General features: G+C 43.6%; 1 long non-coding RNA gene across 1 annotated transcript; it reads right to left on the bottom strand.

The window, feature by feature from the left end:
- Positions 1-10,082: 10,082 nt before the first annotated feature.
- Positions 10,083-18,913, bottom strand: LOC116574173. The gene is made up of 3 exons (XR_004279140.1): positions 18,818-18,913; positions 11,594-12,712; positions 10,083-10,463 (listed from the first exon to the last, which is right to left on the bottom strand). It is a non-coding gene; the product is annotated as an uncharacterized LOC116574173 (long non-coding RNA).
- Between the last annotated feature and the right edge of the window lie 1,054 nt (positions 18,914-19,967).

Here is a 19,967-nt window from a genome sequence, read left to right as displayed (position 1 = left end):
GCGGCAGGCAGAGAGAGAGAGGGAAGCAGGCTCCCTGCTGAGCAGAGAGCCCCATGTGGTACTCGATCCCAGGACCCTGAGACCGTGACCTGAGCCAAAGACAAAGGCTTAATCCACTGAGCCACCCAGGTGCCCCCAGCATATCATTTTAAATGCTAAAAATTGTCTACCCTTCTTTTTGCACTTAACGATACACTTGAACATATTCCTATGTTTGCACATCATCATTATAATTACTGATTTAACAACCACATAAAATTCCATCAAGTTGACATACCTCAATTTCTTGGACCATTTCTCCTATGCCAAATTGTTTATAACGTTTCCCTAATATAAGTAATGTCACAACAAACTTCTATTTAAACAATTTTATTTTTACGTGATTTCTACACCCAAGGTGGGGCTCAAACCCACAACCCTGAGATCAAGGGTTGCACGATCGACCCACTGAGCCACCCACGTGTCTCTACAATAAACTTTTTCACATATGTATGCTTTTTCCTTTTACTGGGAATTTTCTTTAGGCTAAATTCCTAAAAGTATAATTACAGGACTAAAGGGTTTGACTGTTTTGTGTTTGACCCCTATTCCTAAATCTTGAGCATGTGATTTTCAACCTTCTCCTCCTTTTATAAGCATAATCTGCAAAAGCCAGATTCAATTTGTAGCTTCATTTCCCTCACGTTTGATTGGGCACTGGGTTCAAGTGGAACAGCTCACACTCAAACTGCTGCCAGTTACCGAATGTAAGCTGGACTTCCTCAAAAATTCTTGTGTTTCCCATTCAAATACTAGGCCAGAAAGATACAAAATAATTTCATGTGTTAGCAAGGGTATGAAGAAATAAACACACCAGTAAATTTCACTGACTATAAACTGGTATATTCTCTAAAAGGCAGTTCGGCAATGTATAGAAAAGGCTCTATAAATGCATGTATGCCTAATTTATCCTAAAGGGGGAAAGTCAACGATAGGTACAAATATTTAGCTGTAAGCTATATCTATAGCATTTCTTTTTATTTTTTAATTTAAATTCTAGTTAGTTGACCTACAGTTCAATACTGGTTTCAGGAGTAGAGTTCAGTGGTTCATCATTCACGTAGAACACCCAGTGTTCATCACAACAAGTGCCCTCCTTAATGACCATCTCCCATCTAGCCCACGCCCCACCCACCTTCCTCCACGAACCCTCAATTTTTTCTCTATCATTAAGAGTCTGTCATGATTTGTTTCCCCCGTCTCTCTTTTTTGCCCTCCCAAATGTTCATCTGTTTTGCTTCTTCAGTTCCACATATCAGTGAAATCATATGGTATTCATCTTTCTCTGATTGACTTATTTCGCTTAGCATAATATCTTTTAGCTCTATCTACATCATTGCAAATGGCAAGATTTCATTCTTTTGATGGCTGAGTAATATTTCATTTTATATATATATATATATATATATATATATATATATATATATATAAAATGTAGGATCAATAATTATGAAAAGATAAATACAGGAAAAGAGCAGCATCACTTACATGACCCTCCCGGGGTCATGTATGTATATGTGTATATATAGATATACATTATATGTGTGTATATATATATACACACTATATGTATAAATATATACATATATACACTATATATATACACTATATGTATAGTCTGTACTATATGTACAGACTCTTAATGATAGAGAAAAAATTGAGGGTTCGTGGAGGAAGGTGGGTGGGGCATGGGCTAGATGGGAGATGGTCATTAAGGAGGGCACTTGTTGTGATGAACACTGGGTGTTCTACGTAAATGATGAACCACTGAACTCTACTCCTGAAACCAGTATTGAACTGTAGGTCAACTAACTAGAATTTAAATTAAAAAATAAAAAGAAATGCTATAGATATAGCTTACAGCTATATATACATATAATGTGTATATATATGTGTGTGTATATATATATACATTATATGTGTATATGTGTATATATATATATACATTTTATGTGTATATGTGTGTGTGTATATGTATATATATATATACATATACACACACACACACACACACATATATGAGCCCGGGAGGGTCATGTAAGTGATGCTGCTCTTTTCCTGTATTTATCTTTTCATAATTATATATATATATACATATATATAATATATTATATATACATACACATATATATATCTATCTCACATCTCTTTTATCCATTCATCAGTTGATGGGCATTTGGGCTCTTTCCATAGTTTGGCTATTGTTGATAACGCTGCTGTAAACACTGGGGTGCTTGTACCCCTTTGAGTCTGTATTTGTGTATCCTTTGGGTAGCTATTTAGCAGTGCCATTGCTGGATCATAAGGTTGTTTTATTTTCAGCTTTTTGAGGAACCTCCGTACTGTTCTCCAGAGTGACCGCACCAGTTTGCATTCCCACCGACAGTGCAAGAGGGTTCCCCTTTCTCCACATCCTTGCCAACACCTGTTGTCTCCTGTGTTGTTAATTTTAGACATTCTGACCCGTGTGGCATGGTATCTCATCGTGGTTTCGATTCGTATTTCCCTGATGAGTGATGCTGAATATCTTTTCCTATGTCTGTTAGCCAGCTGTGTGTATTCTTTGGAAAAATGTCTATTCATATCTTCTGCTCATTTCTTAAATTGGATTTTTTTGGTTTTGGAGTGTTGAGTTTAATAAGTTCTTTATTGATTTTGGATACTTCCCCTTTATCAGATATGTCATTTGCAAATAGGCTGCCTTTTAGTTTTGTTCATTGTTTCCTTCAATGTGCAGAATCTATAGCAGAATCTATTCCTTATAATAGCAAAAATGGAAATAAGTGTATGTCCAAAAAAACTGGAATTGGCTTAAAAAGTTATGACATATCTGTATAATGGGGTACTATGCAACCATTTAGAATTATAATCAGATGTGGGGTGCCTCAATGGCTCAGTCAATAGATTGTGCAACTCTTGATCTGGGGGGTTGTAAGTTTGAGCCCCACACTGGATGTAGAGATTCCTTAAAAAAAATTTTTAATAAATAAATAAATAAAATTATAATTGTGCATGATATAATACATTAATGACACAAACTCAGGCTCATAATATACTTAATGAAGAAACAAGTCACAAAAATGGAACTTACTATATTACTTATTTGTGTGAAATAGATTGATAAAAATAGCTATAGAAACACTCCAGTTGTTAGTAGTATTTCTACCCAGAAAGTGTTTAATGATTTTGCCTTTTTATTTTTTACACCACAGATATTATTGCTTTTGTAATTTTTTTTTAAAAAAAGGTGAACCTTTTTTTTCTTATTTAGACCACTTTCTGAAGCTGCATGTATACAAAAATTGTTTTCCCTACTCCATCCAGCTGGGACAAGGACAAAAAGAAGTGTCTGCATCATCCTCTAGATTCTATGTGTGTTTCATCGTCCATACATGCAAATATCAAGGGAATAGCCAAGGGATTAGAAATGTATGATGCTGAATGTAAGGGAAATCCCCTTCAATATCTCATTCAAAATAACAGTACCCCCAGTCCAGCCAAAGAAGTGAAGGTGACTCAACCTCTCTACCAGAGACTGGGACACTTCTCCCTGCAGAAGTAATGGGGTGGGGGGAAGTAAGGATAGCAAGGAAGAGACACCACCTGCCCTTCCCATGTTAGTTACCTATTGCTGTGTGACAAGCTACCCTCAGACTCATTAGCTTAAAAAAGCAAACACGTGTGACCTCACAGTTTCTGTGAATCATGGGTCTGGGAGCGACTTCTCTGGGAGCTTCTGACTCAGATCACTCATGAGATGGCAGTCCAGCAAGGACTGCAGTCATCTGAGGGCTCGACTGTGGCTGGAGATTCTATCCCAAGCACACTCACAGTTGGTAGCGGTCTCACTAGCTACCGGGTAGGGGCCTCATTTTCTTGCCTCCAGAGATGGTCTGTGTGCTCTTATGACATGACAGCTGATTTCCTGAAAGAGTGATCAAGACCAAGTGAAAGATACACCTAATATGGAAGGCACGGTGTCTTTTGAAACCTAATCTTGAAAGTACATCCAATCACTTCTGCTGTATCCTGAGGGTCACAGAGATCACCTCTGACACAGCATGGGAGGGGACTATGCACAGGTGAGATTGCCAGGAGGCAGGAACCATGAAGGGTCCCGTTGGAGGAAGCTGACCGCACTCTCCAGTCATCACTAAAACCCCCTGAGTAAGAGAACCCCCTTAGTCAGGAACTTAAAGCCACCTAAGAAATAAGGTTGGAGGACAATGGTTGCAAATGAATCTACAAAAGTTCTAACAGATAAATTTTTACTTTTATTAAAATAAAATAATAGATAATACAGTAATAAAATAAAATAACAGATAATAAAATAAATAAATAACAGATAATAAAATAAAATAACAGATAATACAGTCACTAAAGAGCTTATCAACAGCATTAAATTAGAGGTAACATACTATACAATTAATTTCCACTTCATTATGCTTTGCTTTACTAAAAACATTTTCAGGTTTCCTTGCTAGAAGTTTCAAGGAGATTTTTATAAATTTATTTTGCTCAGCTGCAGGTATTACACACATCAAGAAGGTTTTTTCCTCTGTGTCTGGTCCTATGTGCAATATGAGTGCCTCTCTCATTGGTTATTGGTTATTAGTTATTATAACCAGAGTCTTGCTCTGGTTATAATCCTACAGGAACAGGGTTGGCCCAATGTAGCTTACTACTCAGTTACAGGGAAGTGAGGGGGATTTCAGTCCCTCAAGGCCTAACATCAGGGTTAGAAAGCCTCAAGGTCACCCTCACCTGCTTCAGGCCTCACATATGCCTTCAATCCTGGGCTGCTGCTCCCTGCAGGACAGGCTGTGCCCCTTTCCTGCCTCACCCCTCACACTTGCCCCAAGGCTGCCCCACATTCACATCTTCTGCCATGGCTTCCTCTTCACCTCCTTTTCCATCTCTTATTTCCAACTCATTGTTTAGATTATTGCCAACAAAAGTTACAATCTCCATATGCCAATCCTCAAATTCTAGACCATGATCAAAGGTATCAAGTAAAATGAAAGGTAGAATTTTTAGAAGAATTAGTGTGGCCATTGAGAGAGTCTTTTAGTGACTCGAATGTAAGATTGCTGTATACTCTCAGGGCTTACAGCTGAGTATTTACTACCTTTGTTAGCAAATAAATGCATTAAGAGTTGGAGGATACATTTAAGCCTACTGGCCCCAGTTTGGCAAAGTAAAAAATCAGCAACTCTCTGATGTTTCCCCCATCCCTGCCCCATCAAAAACAAAAACAACAACAACAAAAAAAACCCAAAAACAAAAACAAAAAAAATATCTGACCTGTGAAACTGTGCAGTCTGGGGACCCACAGGTGGGGCCAGTGGTGCTATTGTGTTGTTTGTACTGTTGGTACCATGACTGTTCTTCTGCCCTGAGATCAGAGGACCAAGTAATGCATACCAACTCTAAGATGTCCACATCAGGAGGCTTGAGCCACGTAAGAAATAACAGAGAAGAATCTTATGTATTAGATACAAAATGTTTCTAGAAGTAGAAGATTTATAATGGTGAAGAAGACTTCTTAAAGTTCTGGAAAAGTCCGAGGGACCTCGTGGTATCCTATGCAGGTTAATATGGTAAAGTCTATGTTAACATGACAGGTAAACGCTATATGGGTCAGGACTCTCCCAGTGGCCAAGTGACAAAAGCTTAACTCATATTAGCATAGATAAGGATGCGGGGACTGGGAGGCAAGGATTTGAATGCCTTCAGAATTCTTTCTCCCCATCTTTGTCTCTGCTCTTCTGTATTTTTGGATTCATTCTCTCCTACAGAGAGCTTTCTTCACACAACAATAGACATGGGAGCCCACCTCACTGAGTTCACAGTCAAAAGACTCTATGGCCAGAGAAGAAAGGGTTCTGTGAGGTCCTGTGAGGAATGTCCTACGTTAGGACTCTGTCAGGTGATGGGTCCCTCTCTACACCAATCATTATAGCCAAGAGGTCAGCTGTGTTTACTTGATTCCCTAAGCTTCACTTCCTCATCTGTAAAACAGGGATATTATTAACACCAACCACAAATTGTTGTTGTGAAGATTAAAATAATTTGCATGAGATAGTGCATATAAAGTACTAAATTCTGTATCCGGCTCAAAAGTCTATTGCCTATTTTGGCAATCATTAATGTTCTGTGATCAGCTCAACATGGAGACCAAACCACAATATCTGGTCTTCTATGCTTGCCAACACTCTCCGATTCCTACAGCCAGACTGGAGTTGTGTCAAATAATGAACATAACATACTATAAAACCATGCATTCAGGAAGGTGTGGGAGGGTCAACAACGGCTGAAACCAGAAACACTTAATTTAGGACTTAAAGGAACCTCCATGATATCTCACATAATACAATTGTACCCTCATCTGGTTAGATAGAGGCAGAAAATATAAATCAGGGCCCAAATCCTGTTGCCATGACAATCTAGTTTTAGCAGTTGTGGATTTGCTTTTGTTTCTTCCATCTGTAAAATGGGGATAATGATATTCCCCTTCCACTCCCACCCTGGGGTGTGGAGGGACTTAATGAGGCGCTGTTGGTAAGCTGCTTTGAGCTCCGCTAATGAAGCTCTGGGCAAGCACTCACATTACTACATGGGCCCTTCATGGCCATGTGTGTTTGGCGTAAGAAGTGGGTTGGCTTTACTTTAAAGAGCTGCCAAGAAATACAGCCTAAATGGTCTTCTTCAAAACTGAAATTAGAACAGAAAGGTTGGCCCAGTTACTGCCTTGTCCTAGTGAGACCTCATGCCTCATCGTGTTGATATCACTTCCTTATAAGCACCACACATGGGTACCACGGACCTACCATCACCTTATTTTATCTTCGCTCTTCTTTTTATCCTCAGATCAAGTACCATCTCATTCCACTGGGGCGTCATTCTCTCTTCACCACAGGTGGAAGGTACGGTTGGATAATGTAAATTCTGGATGGATGACCATTGTGTCAATATTACATGAATCATTTGTCAATCATATCTCAATGAAACTGGGGGGAACCCCAAAATAGGAGGAAAGGAAATTACATACTGTAGAGAGGTAAATGGAAAAACAGATTTTTAATACTGTACTGAAATGACAATTAAATCTTTAAAAAGGCATTACCCCAGTGGTATACCAGGGCCGGGCTGGTAGGATCGTGTGAAAACTGTGAAATTTTTAGCAGTTTTTTGAACTAGCTGTTAAATACAGCCATTTTAAAAACTAAATTATATGCCCCTGCCATTTTTTAGAAGTATATTAAAAACAAAGCCCATAAATTCTCAAAACTTATCATTTACAATAATTTGACAATTACATTTTCAAATGAGGACAATTTATGGCTATTGTAGCTCCATGGAGGAAATGTAGTCTCCGACTTCGGATGTTTTGTTTGAAGACTTTTTGACTTCATGACGGTACGAAAGCAATTCTCGTTTAATAGAAGCCAGACTTCAAATTCTGAATTGTGATCTCTTCCTGGGGAGTGATATGCCGGCAGTAAGATCCTCTCTGTGGTGCTGGGTGGCAGCTGAAGCTTTCAGTCAACCATGTGAGAATGAGGGTCAACGACCCACCCGCTGACAACTATTCTGTCCTCAGAACGACCACGCTGATTTTCATTTTCAGTACACTATTCAATAAATTACATGATATATTCAACATTTTATTATAAAATTGGCCCTGTGGTTCAATGATTTTGCCCACTGTAGGCTACTAGAAGAGCACATTTCAGGTAGGCAAGGCTAAGCTATGAGGATCAGGAGGTTAGGTGTCTTAAATATATTTTCAACTTACAATATTTTCAACTTACAATGGATTTATCAGGCTGTAACCCCATTGTAAGCCAAGGAAGAGCTGTATTATATAATAATGTGCCACTTTGCATTTCTTCCCATCTGCATGTTCAGTGATGTCCTTTCAGTAGCTTGAAATTAGCCACAGTAGGAGTATTTATACCACAGAAACTGGACTGCTACAAATCAGGCGCCCCCCCTTCCCCCAAGAGCCAGTTGCCAAACATTTACTAGCACACCCTGTCTAGACCCATAAGGACAAAGCAAAGACAGGAACGAAAACAACAGCAAACGAAAAATGTCAACAATATTCTGGAAACTAAAAAAAAGCAGATGAATAAGAGGTAATTAATTTAGCAGAGAAGATAAAGCCAAAACCTAGCCCACAGGAAAGGAAGGCTGCGAGAAGCAAGCCAGCTACACCACAGAACCTTAGAAACTGAAATTGATTCCCTCTGTGCAGAGCACGGGTGCAGGTGTGCTGAAATTTGTGCAAGAAGCAAAGAGACTCCCCACATTCCTTCCTGTACCTGTGCACCCAGGCCACCGTCCCTGCCTAGCCCTGGGAGAAAAGGGTGGATCAGAGATCATCCGGGCAGTGGGCACAACTGAGAGCTAGCATGTGACACATGACTGAAATGGGATTCAATGAGTCTGCATTTTGGATGGCAGGATCCCACAGTCCCCTTCACCCTCTTGGCTCCCAGAACACTGGCAACGAGGCGTATACCCCACAGGCAGAAAAACAAATGATTCAGTTCTAGGGAAGCGGACCATTCCAAGAGAAAAGACTTCCAGAGACTGACCCAGCAGGACCCCAGTGGGATATCCAGATCACTGCAGAAACACGGACAGGGAGCCCACTGGTCAACAAGCTTCGCCCATGCACACATCCCTTCGGTGCAGTAGAAAATGGCCTGACATTAGAGGGAAGCCTCTAACATGAAGAAAAAATCTTTCCAAGGTCGAATAATATATCCAGACAAGCTATCAAGGGCAAGAGCAGCATAAAGACATTTACAAGCTCTCCCACCATTTACCTGCCACAGGCCTTTCTCGGGAAGCTATTGGAGATGTGCTCCAACAAAGAACCAACCAAGAAAGAAGACAGGAGCTCCAGATAATAGGGGATGCAATGTAGAAAAGAAGGCAAGAGAAAGCCCAGGATGATCCTGAAGGGAGGCTCTGAGATTGCTAAGTAGAGTGGGCCTGGTGGAACCAATGCTGAGTTTGGAGAAGGAAGACAGCTCACCAAGACATTACCAATGTGTCCACTACACTTGGGACAGCTTGGGGATCGATTACTCATAAATATCCCTCCAAAATTACACAATTAAGTAGACAAGGAAATCACTGGCTCCAAGGGGACAAAGATGTCCCAGAGCAGACATATGGTTATAGTACACCGTGAACGATAGTCACATAGTTAAAAAATGCAAATACTGAACAGTGATTTAATCAGAAACTTCGAGGTCCCCTAATTCATAATATTCTACTATGTACATATTTTTCACATTTTAACACCTTGAAAATCAAACTGAATCTTGTAGTCAGCATGAATAAGAAAGTGTTGAATCATAGTGTACTTGAAAGCACTTTCTTTCTTTTGTGGTGATTCATCAATAATGCTACATCCTGGAGTGCCTGGGTGGCTCAGTGGGTTAAGCCTCTGCTTCCAGCTCAGGTCATGATCTCAGGGTCCTGGGATTGAGGTCAGCAGGAAGCCTGCCCCCCACCCCCTGTGCCCACCCCATCCCCTGCCTGCCTCTCTGCCTACTTGTGACTTCTCACTCTGTCAAATAAATAAATAAAATCTTTAAAAAATTTTTTAAAAAATGCTTCTAAGATGGGAAGAAATATAGAACCTCTGTCCCAAAGTGAGGGAGGAGTGTCAGTAGCTGTATGGGGGGTGGGGGTGGGAAGAGCAAAACCCTCACCCTAACTCTTCCACAGCAATGTCAGTAAGTGAGTTCTAAAACTGTATTATCCAGAGTAATCGCTGCAAGCAGCCGGAGTACAACTAAACTCATAGATAGCCGCGAATCAGTAACTAGAGATAGGAATGGACAGGCCAGGGCGCCTGGGTGGCTCAGTGGGATAAGCATCTGCTTGGGTCATGATCCTAGAGTCCTGAGATGGAGTCCCGCATCTGGATCCCTGATTGGTGAGGAACCCGCATCTTCTTCTCCCTCTGCCTGCTGCTCCCAATGCTTGTGCTCTCTCTCTCTCAAAAAAAAAAAAAAAAAAAAAAAAGAACAGGCCAGAAGGCTACTGTGTTGTGATTTCTTTGGAAGTCCTGTAAACATGTGACTGCTTAAATTCTTCAGATGATATATGTACGTATTGAAAGTGAAAATAATATGTATAGAATAAAAGTAATAAAACGAAGCTCTCTACTTCAAGCCTCCCGGGGGCAGAAGTTTTCAGACTGTTACAATCCAAAGGGATCTTTATGGTCTCCCTTTCAGGACAAAGGCTCCAAGGCGTCCCCTCACTCTCGTGATCCGGGCTGGTCTTCAGTAGCCGGGGCTCCCGGTGGGGGGTGGGGGAGCGCACCTTGGTTCTGGGTGCTTCTTTGGGCAACTCGGCCGCCGGATTCTTCATTCTCGGGAGATGAGACAGCCGGCCTGGGGGGAAAGTAGAAACCGCGGCGCACAAGACACGTTTTTCAAACGCTCGTGTTACCCCGAGCTCTCTAGAATGAGAAAGGAAGCTGGCGGTTTGGCAGGTGTGGAAACCCTTTCCCACAGACATCTGTCGGCGGTTCTGGAAGCCTAGCCGCCCCCTCCCCCCGCCCCCACCCGGCCACCCCGCTCTTTACAGAGGAAGAGCCCCGGATTCCCGTGGAGACGAGGCATCCGTTCCGCCGGCGCGTTCCAGCCGCGTTCCAGCCCCCTGGCAGCAGAGGGTGAGAAAGCCCGGAGAAAGCAAGCCTCGTCCTGGCAAAGCGAGATGCGCTGGCACTTCGGGTGTCAGACCTCCACGGGAACGTCCTCGGGCAGACGGGCGTCCGCCTGCACCCCCGGGATGGTCGGGCACCACGTGACTCTGCACGAGCGCGAACTCTCATCTACAGTTCTGCCCCCCTCGGGGGGAGGGGGCTGCCCGTGGGACTAAGCACTTAGGGGGCGCAGGCCGGTGAGAGAGGCTCCCAGGACCCTCCCCCCATCCCCCCCATTTCCCCCCATCACCCCCCACCCCGTCCCCGCTCCGAGCCCGCCCAACCCCCACCGCCCGCCGGCAGCTCGGAGCCTCGTGTATGGTTGGGAACAAGTCCGCACTGGTGGGTAAACAGCCACAGCCCCCGCCCCTCCCCTGGGTCCCCCCCACACCTCCCCGCCGTCCCGCAGCCCAGCAGAGGGCCTCCAGGAGCTGGCTCTGGAGATGAGGCTCTGATTGGCCAGGCCCGCTTGTTAAATATTTTAAATATCACTCCCTGCCCCCGGATCCATCCGTGAGAGGCCAGAAAGCAGACTTCCTGCAGAAGCCCCTCCACCTTCCTCTCCCTGCCTCCTTCGCTCCCTCGCCCAGAATTTGTTAGAACACCAAGGGAGTGTCGCTGGCAGCCGAATGTTTTTTTTTTTCTGTGTGCAAGAGGAGAAGCCCTTTCCTCATTCCCTGGGGGACCCTGGTGTTCCAGACTGCAAGGAAATTTTCCTCCGTGCCTCTTCCTTTTACTTCCCTAACTTGTTTATCCTGATGAAATTAGGTTAAAATGGCTAGGGAGAGCATCCTAAAAGGGGGGAAATAAAGTTACTATAGGCAGACGTGCAGCCTGAGGGCCATGTGTGCTGAGAAACAGTCAGGGCCTGGGTGATGTGCACACCTCCAGCTTGCTGGAGGCTTCTGGATATCCACATTCTTCAATCCTGGCTGCCAGAGGCCCTCTTTCCCTCTTCCTTCCGGGTTTCCAACCCCTGCAGGAGAGGGATCCCGTAGGCCACTGGTCTGGCCCTGACCACAGACCCCTGGCCCCAAGGATGTTCTGGCTCCCTTTATAGAGCTGTGGGGAGGGGACTTGTGTTTCCCCTGGAGTAGGAAGTTGAAGGGGAGGCGAGTTCAGGTGTCACTAATGCAATCAAAGAAGGGCCACTTCCCCCACAAACAGCCTTCGGCACTCCTCAGACTGCATCATAATCTGGAAGCAGTCCGTTCTGTTGCATCTATCTCTTTAGAAAACATTCTCATCTCTCAAAATTGTAAGACTTGGGACAATTGAGCAAATAGTCTCTTTGGCTTTTGTTTCTGTTTTGCTTGTTTGGTTTGTTTTTAGATGAAATCAAAGGCAGGCTGCAGAGTGGAAAGGGTCAGCCCAGGAAGGATGCAGAGTAAATCCTTAATCCCTCTGGCTGTCATCTCTTCCTGAAATGAGAAAAATACTTACTGCCTGCCTACCTCAAAGAGTTGCCATGAGTAACAAATTTAATCCAGCTGCAAAAGGCCTTAAAAAGTATATAAAGGAGCCATGTGAGTTTAAGCGATACTGGTTTTCTCTTTTATTCCAGCAAATGCGTGACCGCATATAGGGAACACTCATGCAGTAAAGTCAGGGCAATACCCACTTGGCAAAGCTTGCCTCTGCACACTCAACCTTGGTTCCCTCCTGGTCCACACCCACGTGAGGTCCTTCCCTCCCCAGATAACCCACTCTGAGATATTGTCACCAGATAGCCACTATGCTCCCACTGGGTGCTTAGGACAGCGTCTCCCCGGGGCAGGGGTGCATGTCTGTGAGGCCTCCTTCCCAAGTGTGCGGGCTTCATTGCATCAAACCGCACAATCCTGCTAGCTCAGCTGGAGGTTCTGGATCCGCCGGAGGAAGGGGTAAGACCAGATGACCAGGGGCGCAACAGGTGTAAAGAAGCACTGGTTTAACCTGTAGGAGAGGCCATCCATCAGTTTAAGAGGCCCTGGAAGAAGTCCGGAAAGGCCTGCTGTAGTAGGAAAAAAACTAAAGTATTTTGCACAGCTTTAAGAGGTAGAACCAGGAGGACCTGTGCTAGGATTTAAGAGGTCAGATTTTTTTAAGCCATCTTTATCATTTTCAAGTGTACAATTCAGTACTGTTGAATATATTCACACTGTTGTACGACAGATCTCTAGAGCCTTTTCATCTCGCAGAACTGAAACTCTATACCCACTAAACACGAATTTCCGGAGCACCTGGGGGGCTCAGGTCATGATCTTGGGGTCCTGGGATCAAGTCCCATACCAGGCTCCCTACTCACTTCACGTGAGTAGAATCACACCGTGTCTGTCCTTTTGTGACTTCTTTCACCAAGCATAATATGCTCACATCCACCCACGTTGTAGCATGTGACAGGATTTCCTTCTCTTTTAAGGCTGCATAATATTTCATTATATGCATATATCACATTTCATTCATTTCATTTATTCATTGACATGTGGGTCATTACCCCCTGTTGGTTATTGTGAATGAAGGTCTAATGAACATAGATGTACAACTCTCTCTCTGAAATCCTGCTTTGAATTCTTTTGGATACATACCCAGAAAGTGGGATTGCTAGATCATATGGTAATTTTATTTTTAATTTTTTTAGGAACTTCCATACTGTTTTCCATATGGCTGCGCCGTTTTACATTCATACCAACAGTGCACGAGAGTTCCAATTTTTCTGCATCCTTGCCAACAATTGTTCTTTTCTTTTCTTTGGTTAGTGGTCATTCTAATGGGCATGAGGTGATGGCTCATGGTAATTTTGACCTACATATTTCTGATGATTAGTGATATTGAACACGTTTTTATATGCTTGTGGCCACCTGAATATCTTCTTTGGAAAATAGCCTATTGGGGTCCTTTGCCCATTTTTTAATCGGGTTATTTGGGGGTTTTGTTGTTGATTTATAGACGTTCCTTTATATGTTCTGGTTATTAACCCCTTATCACATATATGATTTGCCAATATTTTCTCCCATTCCGTAGGCTGCCTTTCCACTATGTTGATTGTTTCCTTTGATGCAAAAAAGATTTTAAGCTGGATGTAGTCTCATTTGTCTATTTTTGTTTTTGCTGCCTAAGAAGACATATTTTTTAAAAGATTTTATTAATTTGAGAGAGAGACACAGCAAGAGAGAGAACACAAGCAGGGGGAGAAGAAGAGGGAGAAGCAGGCTTCCCACCGAGTAGTGAGCCCAATGTGGGGCTCAGTCCCAGGATCCTGGGATCATGACCCCAGCCAAAGGCAGATGCCCAATGACTGAGCCACACAGGCATCCCAGAAGACATATTTTTAAAGACGTTTCTTAAATGATGTATTTATAGGGCAAAAAATTTCGAAAGAAAAAGGGGGTTGGGTAGAGAGAGACAGTGAAAGAGATGTACATATACATATAAACATACCTAGATATATATTCATAAATATATGCACGTAAAATTCTCATGTCTACTGGAGACCCAGTCTCACAGTTGAGACAAGCACAGTTGCCAGTATCTTCCCAGATAAAACCTAAATATACATACGTGTGTATCCTTTTTTTTTTTTTTTGATTCTATAAACCGGATACACATTACTGAGCCACATTCTTTTTTTTCACAAATCCACAGGGCCGGGGCAGAAGAGTCAATGTAAAGACTTCCCTGTCAGTACGTGAAAATAGTTGAATTTTCTTAACAGCTGCCTGATATTCCACAGAACAGATACTCCATAATTTATTTAATCAGTCCCCTGGTTAAACATTTAAATGACCTCCAGACCTTTGCTGTAATGAATATCTTCGCACACACCTCTTTGAGCCCAGGGACTATATCTATAGATACAGTTATTGTAATATATGTTATATATATTTATAGATAGATAGAGGGATAGATAAACAATATAGATATTGTTAAAAGTGGAACTGCTGGTCAAAGGCTCTGTGCATTTTCAATTTTGATAGATAGAGCCATATAGAGGGTTGATTTTACCCCAAAGTAAGGAGGGATTTTGTCAACCAAGACTGTCCAAAGTGTGTGCTCGTTTATGAGGTTGTGAGTGTCTGAAAAAAATCAGGACCAGGTTACAAATCAACTTGTCAAGGACACCACTGGATATATTCAAGCATTGTAAACTCATGACCACAAAATTCCTTCCAACACCGACAGGGTGGCTTTCTAGTAATAGGAATGGCCCAAGAGACTCAACATAATTTTGTTGCATACTGGTCAATGGTAAAGCATGATGTTGGCTTGACATTGGCATTGGGAGATCCACGAAGGATGCACATTAATGCAACACATGGCAAAAGACATCCTTGAGTGAAGCAGTTCTCTAAGGTAAGGGCTCCCCATGGTATGTTTGTACCTGTGGCCCTCAAGCAAGTGGTTAGAAAAGATACTTGGAGGAGCTCCTTCTTTTCCTTTCTATCCATCATCACTCCCACTGGACACATCCAGAACACCACATATGGAAAAGCACTCTTTAGCAGAGGTCGCCAAACAGAGTGCTGTTTTGTTGACAGCCATAGGTCGGGGTCCACAAAAGTAGGGCCATGACACACTGGTGTGTTGTAATGTGACGGGGAGTGTACTTACTACTCTTGCTAATTAAAGATCCATGGTTTCTCAGGGATGGCAAGTTCCCTGCCTTATGTCCACTCATTTAATTTCCAGCAGTTGATTTTTTTAGAAGCTCTTTCCTATAGACACAGAACTGAAATATCTTCTCTTATTGGTTTTAGTTCTTCCTTTTGGAGCCACCAAATACAAAATTTTTCTTCTTCTTCATTCCAGACCTTCCAGAACAGCCAGTAGAGGCGCAGTCCGTCTTCTCCTCTTTGGGTTCCTTCCCCTCGTCTTCCAACCATTTCTTATGTGTCATGTTTTCCAGATGTTCACTGTCTTAATTGCTCTTTTTGAACACCTCCCAAGCAGTCAAAGGCCTCCGACAGCGTGCTTCCCAGAACTGGGCCTGATCCTGGCCAGGGAAGGGTAAGATGGAATCATTTCCTTGTTTTTCTACACTTTGTTATAACAGTGGAGCCTAAAATCAGCATGCCAGAGATCTTTGCTTTGGCCTGTTATACAGGCCTTTCCACTTTGGGGGTTTTTATAAAAGCACCCTGATTTCCTTTAGGGAATTTACCCTCCCCCCATTCTGAGAAGTCTTGAGGGCCTGTCAACGATTCTCCCTGAGCCCCTCCTACTGAGAGGATACTGGCGCTTAGAACCCAATCTGGGCCATGCAGACTGGTTCCTAGGGTTTGGAGTCTTTGAGAGAATGAGAGAAAACACTGCAGCTTAGAAGTTCTGATGGGGGAACAGAGAGTCTGTCCATTCATTCTTGCTAACAGCCTTCTTTCTTCCTGAGGCCGGGCTCCTCAGCCTCCACCATTACTCCAGACCTTTCCAAAGTCCTCTTCCAAGTAAGTGCACCAGAATCTCTTTCAACTGCTTGTCACCAAAAAACTCAGACACCATCAGAATTTACCTTGTTCTGCCCCAGTCCTGGTGGGGGCCTCACTGTGGGCCAGACTCCTAAATCTGTTCCATAGGCTGTTTGCATTCAGGACACTCTGACACTAAATGAGTTTGGTTCTTCCCCCACACCAAACAGCTCTCCAATTCTCCAGACACCAACTAGGTGTTCTATGATTTAATTCTAACACTGTTTCTCCGGAATTACTATGGAGGGTTCAGTCCCATAAAGCTGTCCCCACTTCAGCAACCAATGGCACATCCTGGGGCCCTCCCAGTGGCTGTAGAGTTGAGAGGTTCCTGCAACTCCCTTCTCAGTTTCAAGAATTTTCTGTAACAGCTCACAGAACTCAGGTTTATTGTGAAAGGCATTATAAAGGATACAAATGAAGAGTCAAATGGAAGCGATGCATAGAGCAGGGTATTGAATGGAAGGAGGCCAGGGTTGTGAGTCTTCTACACCCTCTCTGTGTGGGCCACCCGCCCCCACTCTGATGCGTACACTGACCAGGAAGCTCTCTGAACACCGTTGTTTATGAAGGGTTGCATTACTAAGGATGATTGATTAAATCATTGGCCATTGGCGATTACTTCCACCTCTAGTACCTCTCCCCTCCCAGGTCCGGGGATTGAGCTGAAAGTTCCAATCATTTTATCACAGAGTTGGTTCCATCCGGCAAACAGCTCCCAGCCTGAAGCCATGAAGTCACTTCATTAGCTGTAAGCTCAGGTGTGGTTGAAAGGGGCTTGTTATGAATAACAAAAGAAGCTCCTGGCACTCCTATCACTCAAGAAATTCCAAGGGTTTAAGAAGACCCTGTTCCAAGAACCAGGCTTGAAGACCACATATACATTTCATATTAGATCACGCTCTCACACACAAGGGCAGCTCATTTTGTACTGGGGAAGTTGCTTTGGGACAAAAACACAGCCTTTGAGGACCCTCTGATCTCTCTTACTTGTTCCCTTCTATCAAAAGATAACTGCATGTTGATTTGGCTATTTTACCACCAGTCTTTGGCAAAAATGTGAAGCAGCTAATTATAGCCCCTGTGTGTTGGCTACTTGCTCCACGCCACCTCTCTGGAAACTCAGCACTCATGGAGGTTTCCCAGATGGCCGATAAGTCACCGCCCGAGGTTCAAACCCAAACCTCCCTCTGAAGCTGGGGAGAGATAATGAGATTCTTTTGTGATTCACAGCCCACGGGGACTCAGGAGAGAAAGATGTGTGTCCAACTGTTGCCAAGAATATGGGAGGAAAGGGGCAAAGAAGCACACAGAAGACGCCACCTACTCATTAAGAGTGATACAGCTAGAAATGGAATCATGGAATCACCCGAATGTTAAGGCGCAGGTTGAAGGCATCCGATTACCAGTGAGGCAAAGACCCAGGTGGGGAAGGCTGCTCCCAGCCAGGTGTCCTTCAGCATCCTGAGCACCGGACATCAACACAGTGATGCCCACCCCACATGCTAGCATCCCCATCTCACTGCACTCTTTCCTACTCAGAGGTTGTAGGAAAGACCCCTCCCCTGCATCCTCACCATTGCCTCCTCACCCCACTTTCCCCTCCTGGCTCCAGCAGGGACAGCTCTTCGGGAGGGAATTAACAGCATAAGGAATCCGACATGCCCAGAGAAAAGACAAACATTGTGGGAAAATGTAAGTTATATTAAGATAAATTTAGATATGGCTTTTACTGGAGGGTTTTTTTTTTTTTCCCTCACCCAGATTTGGTAGCTCTAAGATCCTAATTTTATAACCTTGGTCATGGGGAGAACCTCGACTGATTCCTATCACTTTAAACAGCCTTTTATAGCCTCAGCATCTAGAGTACATTTCCTCTTCTTTTTCAACATATCACATTTCTTGGCAGAGCCATCTAGCAGAAAGCACCAAAAATTTTATAATGAGGATCAAATCAAAATTTCACACATCAGATTTGTCTTGTAGATTGTTTCTTCCTGCTACATCTTTCCCTATTTTAACTTTATTTTAGTGGCCGACAATTTTAAATTTCATCTCGGCATGGTTCAATCATCTTCTAGGTTTTTGTTGCCAAAGGGCATTTGCTCTTTGCTCTGACTTTAAAGTTGCTACATTGAAAGACTCTGCCAGTGTAATCACTCAGGAGCTCGGCTGTGTTCGGACAGTTGTCACTTCCCACTCGAATTCCGGTGGGGGGGTGAACTCCGCAATGGCTACCACTCTCTTCCGGTCTCAGTTTAACTTGGCTTCTCACTAAGATTTTTCCATTTTAAAATGTGTGCTTGCTCTTGATCCCAATGTAAAGGTCACTGGGGATTGCCTTTAGGAGTCAAGATCAAGTTCAAACCTAAAATACCACAAGGCACTCTGCAGGGGCCACAGAAGGACCCTCTCTCTTAACGACCCCACCAGGCCAGGAGGCCCAAGTGGCCTTTGCCTCTTCAGCTGAGTCACCATGGTCCCCCAAACATGCTTTTTTTCCCCCCTGAAAACACTCTCCTGGCTCTGCTCAGTGACTAACTCCATCACGAATGTGACCCAGTTTGTTTGGCAAGATGTGATTTTTTTTTTTACTCACGCTGCTTTTCCTGGTCACGACTCTCTCGCAGGCATTCAGCGACTCCCTCTCGGCACCCGGCTCGCCCTGCTGCCCAGCTGGATGGATGGCTTTCTCCCCAGCTGTTCCCTTTGCAGCCCACCCTCCTCTCCCCGGCAAATCCATATTCCATTTGCTTTTCTGAAGCATTTGGATACCTCCAGAGTCTCCTTAAAATAGACAGATAAACACTAATCTCCAAGTGAAGTTGCAGGGCAGAGCCCACAGATTTGTACCAGCTCAGTAATTCGCTCTGGAAGGCAGCTGGAGGAAAAGCAGAACAAGTCACTGTGTACACGGCACTTTGTCATTTACAAAGCATATTTAACTCACGTGGTCTCATTTAATAATATATGTGATCACTCATGGCGCAGGTGTAAGTGGTCCTTCTATTTTTCAGGGAGGAAACCAAGGCTCAGAGAGATGGACTTGTCTGCACAGAAAGGAAGAGGGCCAGCTCTTGAACCTGACCTTTTAAAAACTGCTGTATAATTTACATTCAACAAACGGCGCAGATCATCGTTGTTGTTTGCTGAATTTTGACAGATGTATATGCATGTAACGACCTCCCAAAAAAGATACAGAACATCTCAATGTGGGCCTCAGTGGCACAGTTAAGTGTTCAACTGTTGATTTCAGCTCAGGGTCCTAAGTTCAAGCCACACGTTGGGTTCTGTGCTGGGTGTGGAGCCTACTTCAAAATAAAACATTTTTATCACCAGAAAATCCCCTCGGGCCCTTTCCCAGAAAACCCTCAAGGCCCTTCCGATTTCTGCACCAGAGATTAGTTTGCCTTGAACCTCAGTCTTCTGACTCTCAGGTCTGCACCCCATCTTTATCATCATACCATGTGACCCCTTTGAAATTACCGGAATAGACCCTACGGATCGCACCTGGCTGAAATTTTATGGACACAGGACTCTGGGAAGCCGGGTCATGGTCTTTCAGCTGAAAAAGCTGGTTGGACCTCAAGTCTTGCAGTTTCTGGAATGTGTGGAGAACGATCCCCAAACTCCATAATGATCCCATCTCTCAAGCATACCATGAAGTTAAACTCACCGCCCTCGGGCCTCAACAGTACTTCTGGGACACAGGATTACTGAAGGAAAACTGTTCTAAGGTGTAAAGGAGA

Source organism: Mustela erminea, chromosome 15, assembly GCF_009829155.1.
Source record: "Mustela erminea isolate mMusErm1 chromosome 15, mMusErm1.Pri, whole genome shotgun sequence".
Taxonomy (NCBI): Eukaryota; Metazoa; Chordata; class Mammalia; order Carnivora; family Mustelidae; genus Mustela; species Mustela erminea.
Note: the sequence above shows the minus strand (reverse complement) of the source record. Positions and strands in the feature narration are given on the sequence as shown.